The 18,237-nt window shown below is 44.7% G+C and overlaps 1 protein-coding gene across 4 annotated transcripts in view; it reads left to right on the forward strand.

Moving 5' to 3' along the window:
- ZDHHC14 (zDHHC palmitoyltransferase 14) overlaps positions 1–18,237 on the forward strand; it is a 272,945-nt gene that overhangs the window by 41,979 nt on the left and 212,729 nt on the right. The gene's annotated exons all lie outside the window — the stretch shown is intronic.

The raw sequence follows: 18,237 nt of genomic DNA on the forward strand, positions 1-18,237 counted from the left end.
CTGGAGGAGGGTGATGAATAAAAGCTGGGCGTGAGGGGTAGGAAGTGGTGGCATCCACTGTAGACTTCCTGTTTGTGAACAGGGAGGAGGAGGGGGAGGTAGAAAGGCAACTGGGGGAGCTCTTTCCTGATAGCCTTCATCTTCTGGGTGTCATAGAGGCCAAGTAAGAAGAGATGGGAGGGTTGAGAGTTCAAGGTTGAGAACTGTTACTTCATGAAATAGGAACCTGTGTCCAAGGGTGAGGCAGGATTCCTGAGCCTCTGGGACACCATTCATGTTTTAGAGAATCTGCTCCCTGCCCTGTGGTTTTCACCAGCAGAGCATCAGAGCATTGGGCTGGTGTGTTGATGGGGATGGTTGGCTTAGATTCATTCAGGATAGAAGATTTGGCAGGGAAAATGCAGGATCTGGAGGCTGGAAAGCCAGAGAGAATGTCAAGAGATAAACCAGTGATGAACGATAGGGCCCAGGCTGGCTGAGGGAAATGAGACCAGGGGTCCCCAGGCATGGGGAGGACGCATGTTGACGTATTATAGTGAGAACTGCCTTGGATTATACTGCAGAGGTAGCATATCTGCCAGCGTCATTAATCCTGCAGGAGTAAGAATCAGAAATATGACATGAAATCGACCCCCCTTCCATTAGAAGGTGGTAACAATTCTGAATCAGGATTCCATTTATGACTTGGGCCCCTAAGGACACTGCATGGTGGGGCTCTAGGCTTCATCTTTTCTCGGTAATGGCATAAAGGCCTCTGGCCTTGCCAGCTCTTCTGTCATAGGAATCTGCTAGGGGGAGTGGACTGGATTTGCAAAGCAGGGTAGTGTTTTTCTAAACTAGTGATCTGTGAACTGGTATCAGTCTAAAATTAGCCTGTGAAAAGATAAGCTTTAATATGTGTCATTAGGTGGAATGACAAGTAATTGAGGGTGAAATTTCCCATTTTTACAAAAAAGTCTCTGTGCAAATCAGGCACTCCTACGTAAAAGGGTGCTGTGACTGTCTCAGCTGCTCTTTACAGCGTGCCCTCTGCAGCTGATGGCCGTGGCCCCATGGGTGAGCGTGGGAAGTGCAGGCTTGCTGAGGCCTGAGACCAGATCTTCTGCATGTTCACTAGCAACCTTCCCCTATATGTTGGGTGGCCACTGAAGTTAGTCATAGCACATTCTTAGTCACATGGTGTTCTGTGGAAGTGTATCTGCTGCTTCTCCTCACATCAAGTCTCATCTCCTTACTTAGTTCTGCGTGAACAGTTAGAGGTCTCGCTCCCAGCCCTTGCTACTCTTTGTGGCTCTGAGCCCCTTGCAATGATCTCACTTGAGTGACATTTATAGCTATGTACCTGGTTGACAGGAACAGTGACTCATAGTTTTCTGCATTCAGTACCTCTAATTCTTTCCCATCCAGAGGTGATGAGATTGTGTGTGTGTGCTTGGGAGAGGGGTGGGGAGAGGTGGGTGACTGTTATTATCAAAATGACTGGAATCCAAATGTGAGTCTGAGTCATCTCAGCTTGTGTGGATGGTGGTGGGCAGGAGAAAGGAATGGTCTGGGGTTGACTAATGCCTTGAGGAAGTTTCTGAGGATGATCCTCCTTGGATCTGTATGATGAGCATCCAGGTACAGGTATCAAGACTTCCAGCTCCCCATTTTCTAGACTGGGAGATGTAATCTATTACAGTGTCATGAAACAATTTAATAGGCTGCTGGTCAGAATTTAGAATAGAATAGAGAATAGATTACATTTCCTTTGGTAAGGTTAATTATTGTTCTGTAAAATTTCTGTTTCAGTTGTGTATGTGTGTGGGCATTTTAGACTGTGATATAAAAATGCATTTATTGCTATAGGTAATGGTACAAAAAGTTTGAAAACCATTGCTCTAGATGGATGGTAAATCTTTAATGAACTCTTTTGGTAAGAATTGAGGACTACTCGTTCTTGTATTTCCTTACCCCTAGCAGTGTGTAGCATAGATATTAGGTGCTTGATAGCTATTTGTGGAAGCCAGGCAGTCAGGAAGGAAGGAAAGAAGGAGGGCAAGAGGGACGGATGGAAGGAAGAAAATGTTGGAAGGATGGAGGAAAGGAAGGAAGAAAGGGGGAAGGGAGGGGAATGGGAGAAAGGAAAAAGGGAGGAGAGAGGGAGGGGGTGAGGACTGGAATAAGGCAGATCTGGAGATTATACTTCATTCCTCAATATTATCCAGGATCCCAGCAAACATTTCTCTTCTCCCCCCCCCCTTTAAAAGATTTTATTTATTTATTCGTGAGACACACACACACAGAAAAAGAGAGAGAGAGAGAGAGAGAGAGAGGCAAAGACACAGGCAGAACGAGAAGCAGGCTCTCTGCAAGGAGCCTAACATGGAACTTGATCCCAGGACTCCAGGATCACACCCTGGGCCAAAGGCAGGCGCCAAACCTCTGAGCCACCCAGAGATGCCCTCTTCTCCCTTTTCAAAAAAGCTTCCTGAATGATCCAGAAAGTGAGTTACCCCTAAGATAGATAGAGGTAACCATCTTCAAACCAAAACCCAAAGATCAGAATAGTAGAGAATCATAATGGGTAAAGGAGAATGTCTGAGAAAATGTTTTTCTTAACAGTTTATGTTATCCCTGCTCAAGAGATCTTTATGGGGTAATATGGTGCATTAGACTTCTGTTGCTGCTGCACCAAATTACTGCAGATTGAGTGGTTTAAAACAGCACAAATTATTATCTTACAGTTCTAGAGGTCAGAAGTCCAAAACGGGTCTTGCTGGGCTAAAATTAAGATGTTGGCAGGCTTCATTACTTCTGGAACTCCTAAAAGAGAATGTTTCTTTGACCTTTCCAGTGTCTAGAGGCTGTCCTTGGCTTGTAGTCCCTTTCTGTATTTTCAGAGCCAGCAACATTAGCCTGAGTTCTTCTCATGCTGCCTTCTCTCTGCTTCTCTCTTCTGGTTTTTTCTTCCACTTTTAAGGACCTTTGAAATTACATGGGGCCCACTGGGTAATCCAGGATAATCTCCCTATTTTAACGTCAGCTGATTAGCAACCTTAATTGCATCTGCAGTCTTCATTCCCCATTGCCATGTAATCTAACAGATTCACAGGTTTTGGGGATTAGGACATGGACATCTTGCAGGGGCCATCATTCTGTCTACCACATATGGTTTATTCTAAGATTGCCAATCATTGGTAGCCCCTGCCAAAGTTTTGGTGTTTATATAGAGTATAGTTGGACAGGGCGTGTGTGCTGTGACTATCTCATGGATGTGATAAATAGTTTCATTCATACAGAGCTGGGTAGTTGTCCCAGGAGAAAGACTGATCTGACAGCTGGTTTGGCAGGGTTAATTGGACAGCCAGGTTGTGATACGCTCTTGTGTGGTACTTTTGCAGAGCTGTTGTCATGTTGCTGATCTACTTGATGAAGTTGTCTGTAAATAGCAGCTGTCTTCAGCTGGCTCACCTACTCCCATCTACCAGATTATAAATGGAACACAGGGTGAAAAGAGTGTGAGCATGGGTAGTAGTGACTGAGTGCCTGCATCAGGCTCTGTGTAGTATTATTTGAATTTAATCTGCAGAACGGCTGTCCGAGGGAGGTGTCATTACTATTTCTGTTTAAAGATGAAGCAAGCAACACTCGAGGGCAAGCAATTCATCCAATAGATGACTCAGCTGCTGGTCTAAGAGGCAGATCCTGGCTCCTAGCCCTGACAGGAACCACGCAGAGGGGGAAGATCAGTGCCGGGCCCCTAGTACTGGACGAGAATCTTTGTTGAGTCAGCTGTCTACAAGGATGGTATTACCAGAATCCACATCCAGTGCACGGTCATGGATCAGTGATAGGAAAGAGTGAACAAGCTGCTCTGTGGATGAGAATTCTGCTCATGACCAGGGATTAATGGCCTTGGTATATCTGTTGGGATTAGGGAGCAGGTTTCTATATTATCACTAGTATGAATGATGTTGAAATCTCTTAACTATTAAGGGTATTCAGGGTTGCTTCAGCTCCTAAGGAAATTTAGTCTGAACTGCTGGTCACATAAACTAATAATTTACCTGACACATTCCTTTTGGCTTTTTAAAGAAATGTTGCTTAATTGCCCCCCCCCATTCCTGGGCTCTTGGAAATGCTCAGCAAGTAATAATCCACTAAAGTAGAGGGCCTCATAAGTTGGCCTCATAAAAGGCCATGGGAAGGAGCAGCGTTTAGTTGCAGCTGCTTCCTCTTTTTTTTTTTTTTTAAATCATCCAATCCATGATCCTTATTTTACTTTATTTTTTTTTTTAAGATTTTATTTATTTACTTGACAGAGAGAGAACACAAGCAGGGGGAGCAGCAGAGGGAGCGGGAGAAACAGATTCCCTGCTAAGCAGGGAGCCCATCACAGGACTTGATCCCAGGACCCCAGAATCATGACCTGAGCCAAAGGCGGATGCTTTAACTCTGGCACTCTCACTTGCAGCTTCTTAGGTTTTTTTTGGTGAAATTTGTGTAAGATGCAGTGTGAGGCCTCTAATGCTGCATATATTTAATTTTTTAAGTAAGTAGAAAAACATGTCAGACAAACAAAAGAACCTCACCTTTTACTCATCTTAGTATCTCCAGTACTTGACAGAGTAGATGCTCAACAATTGTGTTTAATGAGTAATCACATTATTCAGTCCTTTATTAGTAAGATGTCATTTGAGTAAGGCTGTGTGGAACAAAAGAGAACAGGATAGAGTCCTTACTTCAGAGAACTTCCTGTCTAGCAAATGTATTTGCCCAATGCTTTTTTCTAAGGATGTTAGTAGTTGCATAGCAGGTGTAAAGCTTATGGAAGAGTTCCTGAGTTGGCTGAGCTTCACCTGCATTGCTGCAAAAGCTCCTGAGCAATTTATTTTCTTTGTCTGGGAGCCTTCCAATAGGAGGTGGTTTCCTGGATAATTCCCATTATAATTTAATTTAAAATTTGACTTCCTATGAGATAGAATAAAAGGTGTTAAGATTGCATGGAAGCAGACTTGTTTTGTACTAGGTATCTAATTAGAGCTATTTCCACATGATTTTATGAATGGGAAAATGGCTTTCATGCCACTGAAGCCACTGATGTGAGCCAACTGTTTCAACCTGTGGTGACTACTCAAATGATACAGAATAATGTAGTAGGAAAAGTAGTTTTTCTGTGCTTCTTGAAGTTGACATTTAAGCATGTGCAATTTTGGGGAACCATTTTTATGTTTTTGGATCCAGATGGTTGTTCCAAAAGGAGCACTGTCCCTGCTGATCAAGTGGGAAGTAAAGAAAAAAGTTTCCTTCTGCATTAAAATCCACTTTGGAGGATAGCCCTACTGTTGCTGTCATGGGGTTGGAGCATCTCACCTCCCAAGATGCAGTGTGTCTGTTTCTAATGAAGATTTTAAATGCCCTGTGGTCATTTTCTTTGAAAACCTTGTCATGTGCCTTGGCAGATGGCAGGTTTGTGTTTGGGCATGAAATCTAGCACACTGCTGGCAAGATCACTTTATTTCTTGAGAGTTATTTGGGTAATAAGAATTTATAATTGAATTAAGTTGGCCCTCATAACTAATAATTTTATGTGGGCACATGGTTGCAAGCTAAATACCCAAAACCGTTATGTGTCTTTCCTGATACTTGAAAGGAGGCTAGTTTTCTTTGAATAATTATCTCTTGGATAATGCTTTTTATTTGCCCAAATGCAGAAACTCATAGATGTTCTCTGAATACAGGAAGAAAAAGTTCAAAAGCCATGACTAAGGCAAGAATCTTTGGGCTCTGAGAGGTTGGCCTGGCTGAGATATTCAGGAACAGCTGTCTAACTACAGACTCTGGGGCAAACCACTTAACCCACCTTGGAACTGTTTTGTTTTGGTTTTGAGGGTCGGGGATCGGGGAGCGGAGCGGACCAGGTGAGCACCGGTTCTAAAGATTCTCTGCGTGACTGTGCCACTTGGAAGGACAGGCTTTGTTAACAGTAGCTGGACAGAGTGGCTGGCGTGTGCAAATGCGTGTACAGATGCCCCCCGCTTGTGATTCAGAGCACAGCTGGTGGCCCTCAGTGACCTTGACAAGTGTCCTTTTTCAGTGGAGATGTTAACAAACTGTGACATGACATGTGCTGTGGAAATGGAGGGTGCTTTGATGTCTTCCAGTTGGCCGGCTTACATCTTTCCTGAGGGAGCACTGGACTTTTGGGCAAAGGAAACAGCAGTGACGAGGGAAAACCAGATCCACTCCTCTGCACACATGCACTCTGTTCCCAGTAATTACATCAGTCTGTGACCGAACCAAGGGGTGCCCGTCATAAATAGCCGTAAGTCCAGGTGATGCCAAGGACAATGCTGTGGCATGTGGTTTTTGACATTGCCAAGAGATAAGCCAAAAGATTATAACAAAACAAAACAAAACAAAACAAACCTGGGCAGCTCAGTCATTGAGTGTCTGCCTTTGGCTCAGGTCCTGGGATCAAGTCCTGCATCGGGCTCCCCATGGGAAGCCTGCCTCGCCCTCTACCTATGTCTCTGCCTCTCTCTGGGTCTCTCATAAATAAATAAAATCTTTTTTAAAAATTAAAAAAAAATCAGCTCTGAGATTTCATAGCCTCCAATAACAAAAATAAAATAGGAAAGAGGGCAGCCCCGGTGGCTCAAGAGTTTGGTGCCACCTTCAGCCCGGGCATGATCCTGGAGACCCGGGATCGAGTCCCATGTCGGGCTCCCTGCATGGAGCCTGCTCCTCCCTCAGCCTGTGTCTCTGCCTCTCTCTCTCTCTCTCTCTCTCTCTCTGTGTCTCATGAATAAATAAATAAATTCTTAAAAAAAAGGAAAGAAAAGCAGTCTTATAGCTACTATGTAATTAATTGCCAATAATCTAAGAGTAAGGGAAACTCACTTATAAATTATATATTCACATAAAATAGTTCTACTGCATTTTGAGTTCAAGGTCAGGGAGCTCTTCTGATGTTCTGAACAGACTGAGGCCAGGGAGCAGGGAATCAGGGCTGGCCTATTCCTCGCCCCCAGCCGGTAGTGTATCTTACCAGCCCCATCCATGGCTGGAGTGGCCCTTGCACTCTCCTTTCTTACGCTCCCTAAGTCCCTGTGAGAACTTCATGTGATGGAATGATTTCAACTTGGTGGTGACCTCCTACTAGTTCCTCCTGTAACGTTTCCAGGTGCCCTTAAATATTGTATTTGGGTCACTGAAGACACAACTCTATGAATCATTTAGGCCACAGTAATAGCTGCAATCGCATTTTCTTTTACTATCTATCCTCTGGGTGCTTTCAAAATGAATCTTTCACCCAATTATATCTGGTTTATCAAGTTGTGGCCAGTGTGGATTGGGCCACGTGAAGACGAGCACTTACCAAGCTTTACCTTGTAAGGAGGAGCCAGGTTAAAGAAGAAAGGTGACTCGGGTATCCTCCCTCATTTGTAGTGTGCACAGGGCGAGCCATTTGCCTAATGAAACTGGGCCTGCCCCATGATGGAGAGAATCCTTGCGTGACATGTTTTTTAATAGCCCTGTCTGGGTTGGCCACCATCTCGGGAGAAGGGACCTGCTCAGGGCTTTCATTCCTGCACTGCCCAGAGAGCCTTTAGAAAATGAGCTTTCCGGGTTTCTCCTATCCTTGCACAGAGACATACTGCAAGCTGTTCGCCTCTCACTGAGCGCAGAGGACAACTACCACCATGCTTGTAGAAGTTCGTGTTCACGCAGGAAGGAATTGCCCTATCAGGTCCTCGGGGGTTACAGATGCTTATCCCACTTAATCATCCTGTCGACCTCAAGATGAGACAGATGGGGAAGCTGAGGCTCTGGGATGTCACCAGGGAGTAATCGGCAGGCCTGGGGTTTGCCTCCATATGCCCCACCTGGGGGGAGCCTGCCTCCTAGTCCAGGGAGATTAGGTAAGCATGTGCATTGGGAAGAAGGCAAAAGTAAGAGGGTACCATGAGGAAAATGCTAGCACATGTGGAGGTGTGGGGAAAGGAGTGGAGGGAAGGTATATTTCAGAAAGTTTTCATGGAGTAGATGACCTGGGGTGAATGTTGAAGAAAGGCTGAGATGTAGACAAATATATACTTTCTTTCTTTTCTTAGAGAGAGTAGGTATGAGTGTCAGGAAGTGAGGGGGAAGAGGTAGAGGGAGAGAGTCCCCAGAGGCTCCATGCTCAGCACAGAGCCTGACACAGGGCTTGATCTCATGACCCTGAGATCATGACTTGAACTGAAATCAAGAGTTGGATGCTTACCTGGCTGTGTTACCCAGGTGCCCCAAATATGTGCTTTCTTGACCAATGTCTGTCTCTGGCATAAGACTCTAAGCTGAATAGGGCAGGGGCTTCTCTTTTCCCCCATCTGTTCCTTTTTTCCTTTCTGTCCTGCACCCCAAAGGTCTGGCAGAGTGGTAGAAAGTCTGGCTCACAGTGGATGTGTGCTCAGTGTGTACTGTTTGAATGGACGGTTGGACTAGACGTGGATTGGAGGTATCCGAGGCAGTGAGAATAGCGTGAGTGTGAAGAAGTGGGCCAGGGTCTTGGGTAAGGAGAGGGCAAGGAGAGGGCAAGGAGAGGGCAAGGAGAGGGCAAGGAGTAGCAGCCAATGAGGCAGGACAGGCAGATGGACAGGCAGTATGGGAGGCCCGTGGATGCCAGGCAAAGGGGCTGGGGTAGAGGCCTGGTGTTAGCTGTGGGGCCTTGGCTAACTTAGTGATTCTGCTCCTCCAGATCTTCCTTGTTTGTAAAATGGAGATGAAAGAAGGTACAACCTTCTGAGATCGTTTGGAAGATTAGTTTAAGATCTGTCAAGTGTTTCGCATTGTCCTGACACACAGTAACGCAAGTGCTGGATGCCACCTAGCTATTACTATTCTTAATGGCCCTCAGGACAGTGTGGCTTTCCTGTGAGGAAGGATGAGATTGGGCTGAGCTCCAGGTAAATTCATCTGGTGGCAGTAGGATGGTTTGGAGTGGAGGCAGAGATTCCCCGGGAGATGCGAGGAGGAGTTAGTGGGTTCTGGAGCTCCCAGGTGAGTAGTTGTGAGGACTTGAGCTGGAGGTCATGGGAAGAAAGTCATGGTGGGCCCACATGCCAGACACCTCATGAAGAAGGCTGGGTCTACAGGACTCCGTGACTCACTAAAGGGGAGGGTGAAAGTTTGAATCTGAGCTCCGAAAGGCATAATGATCCAATGATTCATGGAAAGAGGGGAGCCAGGCAGGTTTGCTTTGGAAAGATGATGGGTTCGGTTTGGGTTGTGTTGATTCCATGGTGCCTGTGGAATTTCCAGATGTAGAAGTTCCAGTGAGTTAGGAGACCCCATACTAGAACTCTTGGCGGGGGGGGGGGGGGGGTGGCAAGTCAGGCAGGTGAGTCTACAGGGAAATCACCCGCACAAAGCCATCTAGAGGAGGTGCAGAGACGGGGGCTAAGGATGAAGCTCGCAAGGAGGGGCTGGAGTGGCAGGTGGTGGGGATGCGGGAAACAGGTCTTTCCCATAATTGCTGTGGCCTAAAAGAGGGTTGGTGAATCTGGGGCACTGTATCAGGAGTCCCACCAAGTGCCTTTGTGGCAGGGTCATTGACTTCCAGGCACTGGAAGCTTGACGCTGGACAGCACCTTTTCATTTTTAGATGGTAGTGACGGAGGCAATGCTGGAATCACAAATTAGGTTAATGGATGTATGTCCTTCCTTAAGGAGGCCATGTCCCCTCCAGAGGATACCTAGATTCTCTTTATATAGTGGTGTCGTGAAAATGAACGGCGTGCTCTGTGCTGTGCTTGTGAGCATCCCGGACAGGCTCATCTGTTCTTGTCCCAGTCCTGAATGGGCTTTCTTTAAAGTGAGATTTAGGTTCTTAATCATCTTAAAAGGAAGATGATCAGCCCTCTTCCCGGGAAAATTCCTGCACGTGCCTGTGGACAGCTCTCAGTCCGGTCCGTTCAGGGGTTTATGGATCCCCTGAAGCCCTCAGGTTAAGAATTCTTCCCTTAAAGGCTTAGCTTCAGCACTTTCCTCTTATTAATAAAATGACCTTCTACTTCAAGGTAAAATCCATTCAAATCTGTATTACTGAAGAAGGCTACTAGGTCTTCTTGGTAACTATATTGTTGATTGCTGTAGGATAATAAATTTGTGTATTTAAAACAGAGAAATGACCCTGTGAATGCTATGATTCATTCTTTCCCATATGAAATTATGGGGTCATATAGGTCATAATTTTGCAGAAGGGAAAGCACAAGTTGATTAAATTTCAAGACGTTCTTGTTTCCATTGGATGGAAAAGTAAAATAAATACATGCAGGTCTGTTTTCTCTTTATTTTATCATTTGTTTGATTTTCTAAATAGGGATTAAGCTAGTTAAAAGTTGTGTGTACCGAACTGTCATTTTTAAAATTGTGGTGAAATGTAATAACAAAATTTACCATTTTAACCATTTTTAGGTGTACAGTTCAGGATCTCGTGACATTAAGGATCTTGTGTAGTTTTAATTCATCCCATTGTGAAAAATTTCTAAATCTTCAAAACAAAATGAGAAAGTTGAAAAGACTGTAAGAAAGTATTTACCTGGAAAGATACAATTCATGAACTGAATTCTAAGGGGTCACAGACTGGGGCTTCCCATTTAACAATGCTTTATGGAAAGATCTCATAGATTTCAGAAGTAGAATTTGTTTTTTGTTTTTTTTTAAAGACATTGTTAAATTTATTTATTTATTTTTAATTTTATTCATTTATTCATGAGAAACACAGAGAGAGAGGGAGAAAGAGAGAGAGACAGAGAGAGAGAGAATGAGAGAGAGAGGCAGAGGGAGAAGCAGGCTCCATGTAGGACCGATGTGGGACTCGATCCCGGGTGTGCAGGATCACACCCTGGGCTGAAGGCAGTGCTAACCCGCTGAGCCACCCAGGCTGCCCTAGAATTTGTTTTTAATGGAGTGATGATTTTTATTTTGCTAGAGGACTAAGGAAATCTCCAAGGTAGACAAATTAAGAGAATTTTCGAGATCATAAGATTAAAATCTGGATTTTGAGTTGCATTTGTGAAGTATGGAAGATCATTGAAACTCAAAACAAGTGTCAGGTATAGACAGAGCTCTGCATTTTTCATTAGCTGAAGTTAACATATTTTCACAGGTATCTACAGTACAACACAATACTAAAATCTCATGTGAATTTGCAAATGTGAGGGTCACCATAGTAACATCTATATTAGCCTTTACATTTAACATTATTGGTAAAATATGCTTATGCCTTTGTAATAAGACTTTCTCAGGGAATAAAAAAGATATTTTTCTTTCTATTATACCACAGGATGTTCCTCCCTTGTCCCAGGCATTGTTTTTGAAATTCAAAAGTCTGGATGTCATATTAGAAGCAGCCAAAATATTAGTGTTGGTGTCAGGAAGTTAGAATACTATTTCCAAAAGCAGTTTGAGCCAAAGCTATGGAATTTATGGATGTACTTGGCTACAGGGGATAGTAGGGAAAGCTTTGGACAAATATATCTTATAAGTAATAAATTCAGGGTATTGTCCAGGCCGTGATGAGTTCCAAGGGCTGAATTCATCCAGAATTGAGCATTCATGCTGAGTTAGCCGCTTCACTGCCTAAAGAATCATATTGCCAAACAAAGAGTCTTTGTGGCAGTGAGTGCGAGGGTCGTTGGGTGACTTTAACACTCAGTCACTTAGGGTTGGGACATTTCCCTGTCCAGAGGAACTATCATTCCCCTCCACCATCTCAGACAGCCATTTACATTGCTTATTTCCTAATAAAATATTTCCATTCTTCATTCTCAAAACATCTGAAGGCCCTTCAGAAACTGACTACAATTGCAGAGGGCTTGGAAATATTTTTGAGAACTTGATGACGATACAGATTTCTGATGATTAGAGGAGGAATGATTTTCGTCCTGGTGGGTATTGATTGATGGCCCTAAATTAGAGCAATACACCATTTATGCACAGGCAGTGAGAGGTGTGTGGGGTCCCAAGATGGGACACTGGGGCTCCAGGAAGAGCTGAGGGTGCCGACTAAGCAAGCATGTCCTAGGGGCATCTCGCAGAGTTTCACCACTCAGAAAGTGCTGCTTGCTAGACTAAGCCTTGTGGAAGCAACAGGAAAAGTGAAAGCAGGAGCCTGTCTTGGTCCTCCCAAGGAGCCGTTTTGAAGACAAGGTATACATGCATGAGCAATAATGACAGTGAACCTCTATGGGATCGAATGGAGCCATGTAAGAAGGGGAGGAGCAGGAATCCACTTGGGGGTCATTAGGTCTTTTTAGAAAGGCAAGAGGAGTAGTGGTTAGGGGCATGAATTTTGCAGACAGGCTGCCTGGGTTCAAATCCCAGCTCTACCACTTAACCAGTTGTATGATGTCAGGTGACCTACTTGCCCTCTCTGTGCCTCAGTTTCCCATATTTAAAATGGAGATGGTGAGGGGTGCCCAGGTGGCTCTGTCAGTTAAGCATCCGACTCTTGGTTTTTGGTTCAGATCATGATCTCATGGGTTGTGAGATAGAGCCCCACGTCTGGCTCTGCGCTCAGCAGGGCGTCAACTTGAAGACTCTCTCCCTCTGCCCCACCTCCCACTAGCTCTCTCTCTCTCTCTCTGTCTCATAAACAAACAAATCTTTAAAAAAATAAGAAATGAAGTGGAGATAATGATAGGACCTGCTTAAGAGTGATGTTGTGGGATTAGGTAATACACGTAAAGTACCTGGCTCACAGTATGTGGTATTATAAATGTTTGCTGTAATTATAGTTATACTGTAACATCATGTTTATCAGGAAATCCTGATCACTTACCTAAGAGCCCCTATTGCTAGGAGTGTGTTTACCTTATTGGACTTCAGAGTTCAGAAGCTTCTTCCAGAGAACCTCTGCAAAGCTTGGCGCCAAGTGGATTGAGGGGCCCCAAGAGACCTGTCACTGAGGGTTCATTCCCCAAACACTGCATTTGCCAAATATGAGTTGTTTTGTTCCTTGAGGGTTAGTTTCTTGCACCTCACATTTGCACAGAGGAAGAGCTGCCCAAGCAGGCAGTGTGCATCAGAGTAAGGCAGCTGGTGCTCTCCCTTCCATCTTTCCTGTCCCTCTCCATGGGCCGTGTGATGTGGTGGCTAACTGAGAGTGTAGCTTCTGGAGTTACATTGACTACTAGCTGTGTGACGCAAGGTGAGTCATCTAACTCCGATAAGCTTTCATTTCCTTATCTGTGCAAAGGGGCTGATATGGATATTTGCCTCATGAAATGTGACGATTAAAAAAGATAAGGCTTAAAAAGATGTCACCATTGGGGTAAACAGAGTGAAGTATACATGGGAACTCTCTATACTATTTTTGCAACTTCCTGTGCATCTATAATTATTATTTTTTAAAAAGTGAAAATAAAAGCCTGCAAAGAGCTAGCATTGTTCTTGGCCCACAAATGCTAAGAAATTATGTGGTTCAAATTTATGGGGTATGGAGGCACTCTACAAATATTTTATATGCACAATTGATTTCATTCTCAGGACACCCCTATGAGATAGGTCCTAGGGTTATCCCCATTTTACAGAGAGGGGATCTGAGTCATTTATCCAAAGTTACCCAGTAAGTAAGTACCAGAGTTTATCGGTTTGCTGCAGGGTCCATGCTTTAACCAGGGTGCTATGTGCCTCTCCTAGCGAGAGCCCAGGATGGTGAGCTTTTCTGGTGACGATAGAGCCCTCCATCTCAGCGGCTACTGGTTTTCGTTAGTGTAATTCTTGAAGGGGAAGAGAGTCTTCGTCCATGTCCTAGAATTTGTGCACGGAAGATGAGTCCGTTTGTACATTTACATATAACACCAAATTTGGCGGATTTATTAATACCCTGAAAGACAGGAACATTGAAAATGATGCATTAGAAACTTCCATCAGAACGGCAGAGGCTTGACAGCGACTGCACACTCTCATGTCCTACGTGAGAAGACTGCCATGGTCATAGACGTATGTGCTTGGGAAGCTCTGGGCATCTCTCTGGATGCTGGGTGCAGGACTCTCATGGTTCCTTGAAACAAGTGGGCTTCGGTGTATTAGTAGCAGCATAACAAGGCCAGACCAGGGAGTTATCTACTCGCTGGCCATTTATCAGACCCTTCTCAGAGCATGGTGTTCACTCTTGCTCTTAAAAAAAGGGAGGTGAAATTGTCTGGGGAAGAGCCATAGCAGTGGCTGGAGGCTGCTGTTCTAAGCCTCGCGGCCGGATGATCATGGGCCTGCTCTTACTCTAGGGGTGTGAGGACTTCTTTTTCAGTTCATGGCTTGAGTTTTCCTTTAAAAGAAAAAAGTTTTTCATTAGATTTGGAGCATCTTCGTGTTGGCAGCACTGCCCCATAAGTTGTAGTTATCTTGAAGTTTGTCCTCAGAAAGAGCCTCCCTGTCTCTCAGGGCTGGTTCTCGGGCTGCTCTATCTGCAGATGTGCACTGTGGTCAGGAGTCTCCAGCAGCCTCCATGGTGGTCATCGCTGCCCAGGTCTGAGCGTGATTACTCTCACCGTCTCCGCTTTGTATATGAGGACAGGGGTTCCTGGGTGCACTGCAGGGCTTTCCCCACATCTCCATGTGGCCTTTCTAGTGGTTCAACTCTGGAACACACTCCATTCCCAGCTCCAGAGAGTGATGGCTCTTGGTGATCGATTCCCCTGCACGCACATACCTATGATGGGACATTTCACCCCCTCTGCTGCTGTCTTGCCCCCAGGCCTGTACCATCATTACCTCCTCATGGGTCTCCCCGCTCCCCCAACCCTCCTCCAACCTTCTTCTCAACACAGTGACGACTGAGCTTTACAAGCAGAAGTCAGGTCATGCCACCGATGGCTGGAAGTCTTGCGTGAGCTTACCTGTATGACCTGCTGCGGTCGGGGCCCCCATCCATCTCCCCTTGCTCATTTACTCCAGTCACCCTGGCTTCCTAGGAGCTCCTCCAGCACCTGGCCACTCTTCCACATGGCCTGGGCACTTGCTGTTCCCTTTGTGGGGATTTCTTTCCCCCCGATGTACATACGGCTGCCTCATTCCCTCTCTTCCTTCAGGTGTTTAGTCAAATGCCACCTTCGGGTTATGCTCAACTCCTGGACTGCCCTGTCTAAAGCGAAATCCCCCTTCCCTTCTTTTTTTTTTTTTTTTTTTAAGATTTATTTGTTTTAGAGAGAGAAATGCGTGAGTGGAGGGAGGGGCAGAAGGAGAGGGAGAGAGGGAAGCAGACTCCCTGCTGAGCACAGACCCTGATGTAGGGCTCAACGTGGGGCTGGATCTCACCATCCTAAGATCATGACCTGAGCTGAGGCCAAGAGTCGAGCACTTAACTAACTGAGCCATCCACGCGCCCTGCCTCCTTTGTTTTAAATCCTTTCTTCTGAATACTATCTAATACATGTTTTACTTTTTAATCTTGCTTATAACTTCTTTCTTTCCATTAAAATGTATGCTTCTTGAGGGCAGAATTTTAAAATATGTTTTATTTTCTACTGGAATATTTAGTGTCAAGAATAGGGTCTAGGTAGAGGTGCCTGGGTGGCTCAGTTGATTAAGCATCTACCTTTAGCTCAGGTCATGATCTAAGGGTCCTGGGATCCAGCCCTGTGTCAGGCTCCCTGCTCAGTGAGGAGTCTGCTTCTCCCTCTCCCTCTGTCCCTCCTCCCTGATCATACTGTCTCTCAAATAAATAAACAAACAAATAAATAAATAAAATCTTTTTCTAAAAAATAATAGGGTCTAGGTATAATAGATGCTTAATAAATATTTACTGAATGAATGAATGATTAGTAATAATTTAAGTGTAAGTTCTCTGAAGGCAGGGCACACAGTCTGTCCTCAATAAAATATTTGGTACCCCCAAACTGCAAACAGTATGGAGTCTCCTGTTTTGGAAGTTGAGCTGTCTGCAGGGAGAGAAGTGGCTGTGTCACCTGTTGAGGTCTTTTCTGGCTCCAGAGTCTCCCACTATTTCACTGCTAACCCAGAGTGAACCTAACAGTTCCCCAGATTTCTGGCTCTGCCTCTTTTTTTGTATCTCTAACAGTTTCATGTCTGCAAGGAAGTCACTAGTGGAAATTGAAAAGAGGGGCCTAGCTCACCTTTTAGGAGGTGGGGGTCAAGGCAGAGATGGTGAGAATGGTTGTAGCATTTGTCTGGCAGGATCAGTTGTGGCTTGAGTCCTTCTAGACCTTGCAAATCCTGCATTCCATCCCAGCAAGTTTCTGATCTTTGAGAAGAGAGCTCCTGAGCTTCAGGTTATTTCCGGGCAGACACCAAATACTTGCTCCTATTTCCAAAGTTCTGTGAATTTGGTTATTTGTTCTCTGAGGCTGTAGCCTCCACGTGGCTCACTGCGCCTGTAAGTGTTAGATTGGCAGATGTGTTGTGTGGGAGGAAGGAAGGAAAGTTTCCTATGTTAATTTCTCTCTGACAAGCACATGTGCAAATCTAGACACAGACTCTTGTATAAAAAGTAAAGGATAAAAGGAGAAAAAAACCAAGTCTCCATTCTTTAGCATGTGTCTGTGTGTGTGCTATTTCCATACAGGAAAAATCCCCTGTTTCATGGAAACCCATATTCAAAACATGGATAGGCTTCATTTACTTCCTCATATGTAGAATTTGAAAGTAGGCAAAGAAAGTCCTGTAGTATCTCAACTACAGTTGTTTATTAATGCAGAAAACTGGGAGAAGTAAAACTGTTAAATGAAAAATCAGATGAAATAGCTCTCCCTGATGGTCATGGGTACAGAATTAGAAAGACTCAATACTACACATTGAATTCTTGCCCAGTGCCAGGAGTGTCTGAAGTTTTATCTACATTTCTCATTTATTCCTAGGGACAAACTAGTGAGATTATCACTAGACAAACTAGTGATACTCTTACAGATGTGGAAACTGAGGCTTGGAGGGTGTTTGCTCAAGGTCACATAGCCCCTGAGTGGTGGAACCATATGTTTAGAGCTGGCAGTCTGATTTCAGTGGCTGTGTTCTTACTGCACTGAACTGCCTCTCCAGGAGATAGAAGAAAGAGCCCTAGGAGTATAAACAGCTACTCTTGTGGTTAACATCTCTCCGTCTGCCTTCTCAGCCTGCTCTACACACTCTGCTCACCTAAATGCAGATAGTAATAATACCAATGACTTTGGATAAAAATGAAAAGAACCTTAGACTATAGTGAAACTTACATAGTTTACAGGCAACAGAGTGGCCTGACATAGCTCCTGGCATATGGGTGGTGCCTAATAAATCCTTATGGAATGAATTTTTGCAGGAGCAAGGTTTGGTAATGGATGAATACCAGAATGTCTGGATTAAAACTAGAAAGGAACTCATGTATCTTAATTTGATTTAGCATAGGTTGGTCCAAACAATCTGGCAGTGTGCCTGTCTAAAGAATATTTTATTTATTTTTTTAAAAGATTTTATTTATTTATTCATGATAGTCACACAGAGAGAGAGAGAGGCAGAGACACAGGCAGAGGGCGAAGCAGGCTCCACGCAGGGAGCCCGACGTGGGATTCGATCCCGGGTCTCCAGGATCACGCCCTGGGCCAAAGGCAGGCGCTAAACCGCTGCGCCACCCAGGGATCCCATATTTTAAATCCAAATATACATCAGTTCCCAAAAATCATTAAATCCTGATGACCATCCAGTTTTCTGTCATTGAAAATAGCTCAGGCATGTTGAGTTTCACTGTTGGCCACCTGAGCCCTTCCAATGAGCTCCAGTAGGACCACATTTGTGCATGTTCATGGAAGTTGAAGATCAAAATCCACTCGTTCTGCAACTCACATGACTAAGGGCAGGATATTAAGTTTGCTACTGTAACACACAATTCCAAACGTTTAATGGCTTTCAACACAAATGGCTTGCTCATTTAACACAGGTCTGCTCTTGAGGCTCTAGGGCTCTGCATGGGTTTTCCCCGCCTAGGGGCAGCAGTTGTCTGGACATGGCTATTCTCATGGTAGAGGGCAGAAGCAAGATGCCACACTGAACCACAATGTTAAATTTAAAGCTTCTCTAAGGTGTCTCATTTGATCACATTCTTCGGCCAAAGCAAGTTCCATGGCCAGTCTGAACAGTGGAGCCAGAAGTCTGTTGAGGCTACCAGGACACATTGCAGGTCATAGGACAAAAGGCAAGGATGTGTGGTCTTTTTGGGATTAGGCATGGTGGGAGGTGTGAGTCTACCTCTGGAGAAGCTGGCCCGTGTAAGGAGGAGAT

Source organism: Canis aureus, chromosome 1 (genome assembly GCF_053574225.1).
Source record: "Canis aureus isolate CA01 chromosome 1, VMU_Caureus_v.1.0, whole genome shotgun sequence".
Classification (NCBI taxonomy): domain Eukaryota; kingdom Metazoa; phylum Chordata; class Mammalia; order Carnivora; family Canidae; genus Canis; species Canis aureus.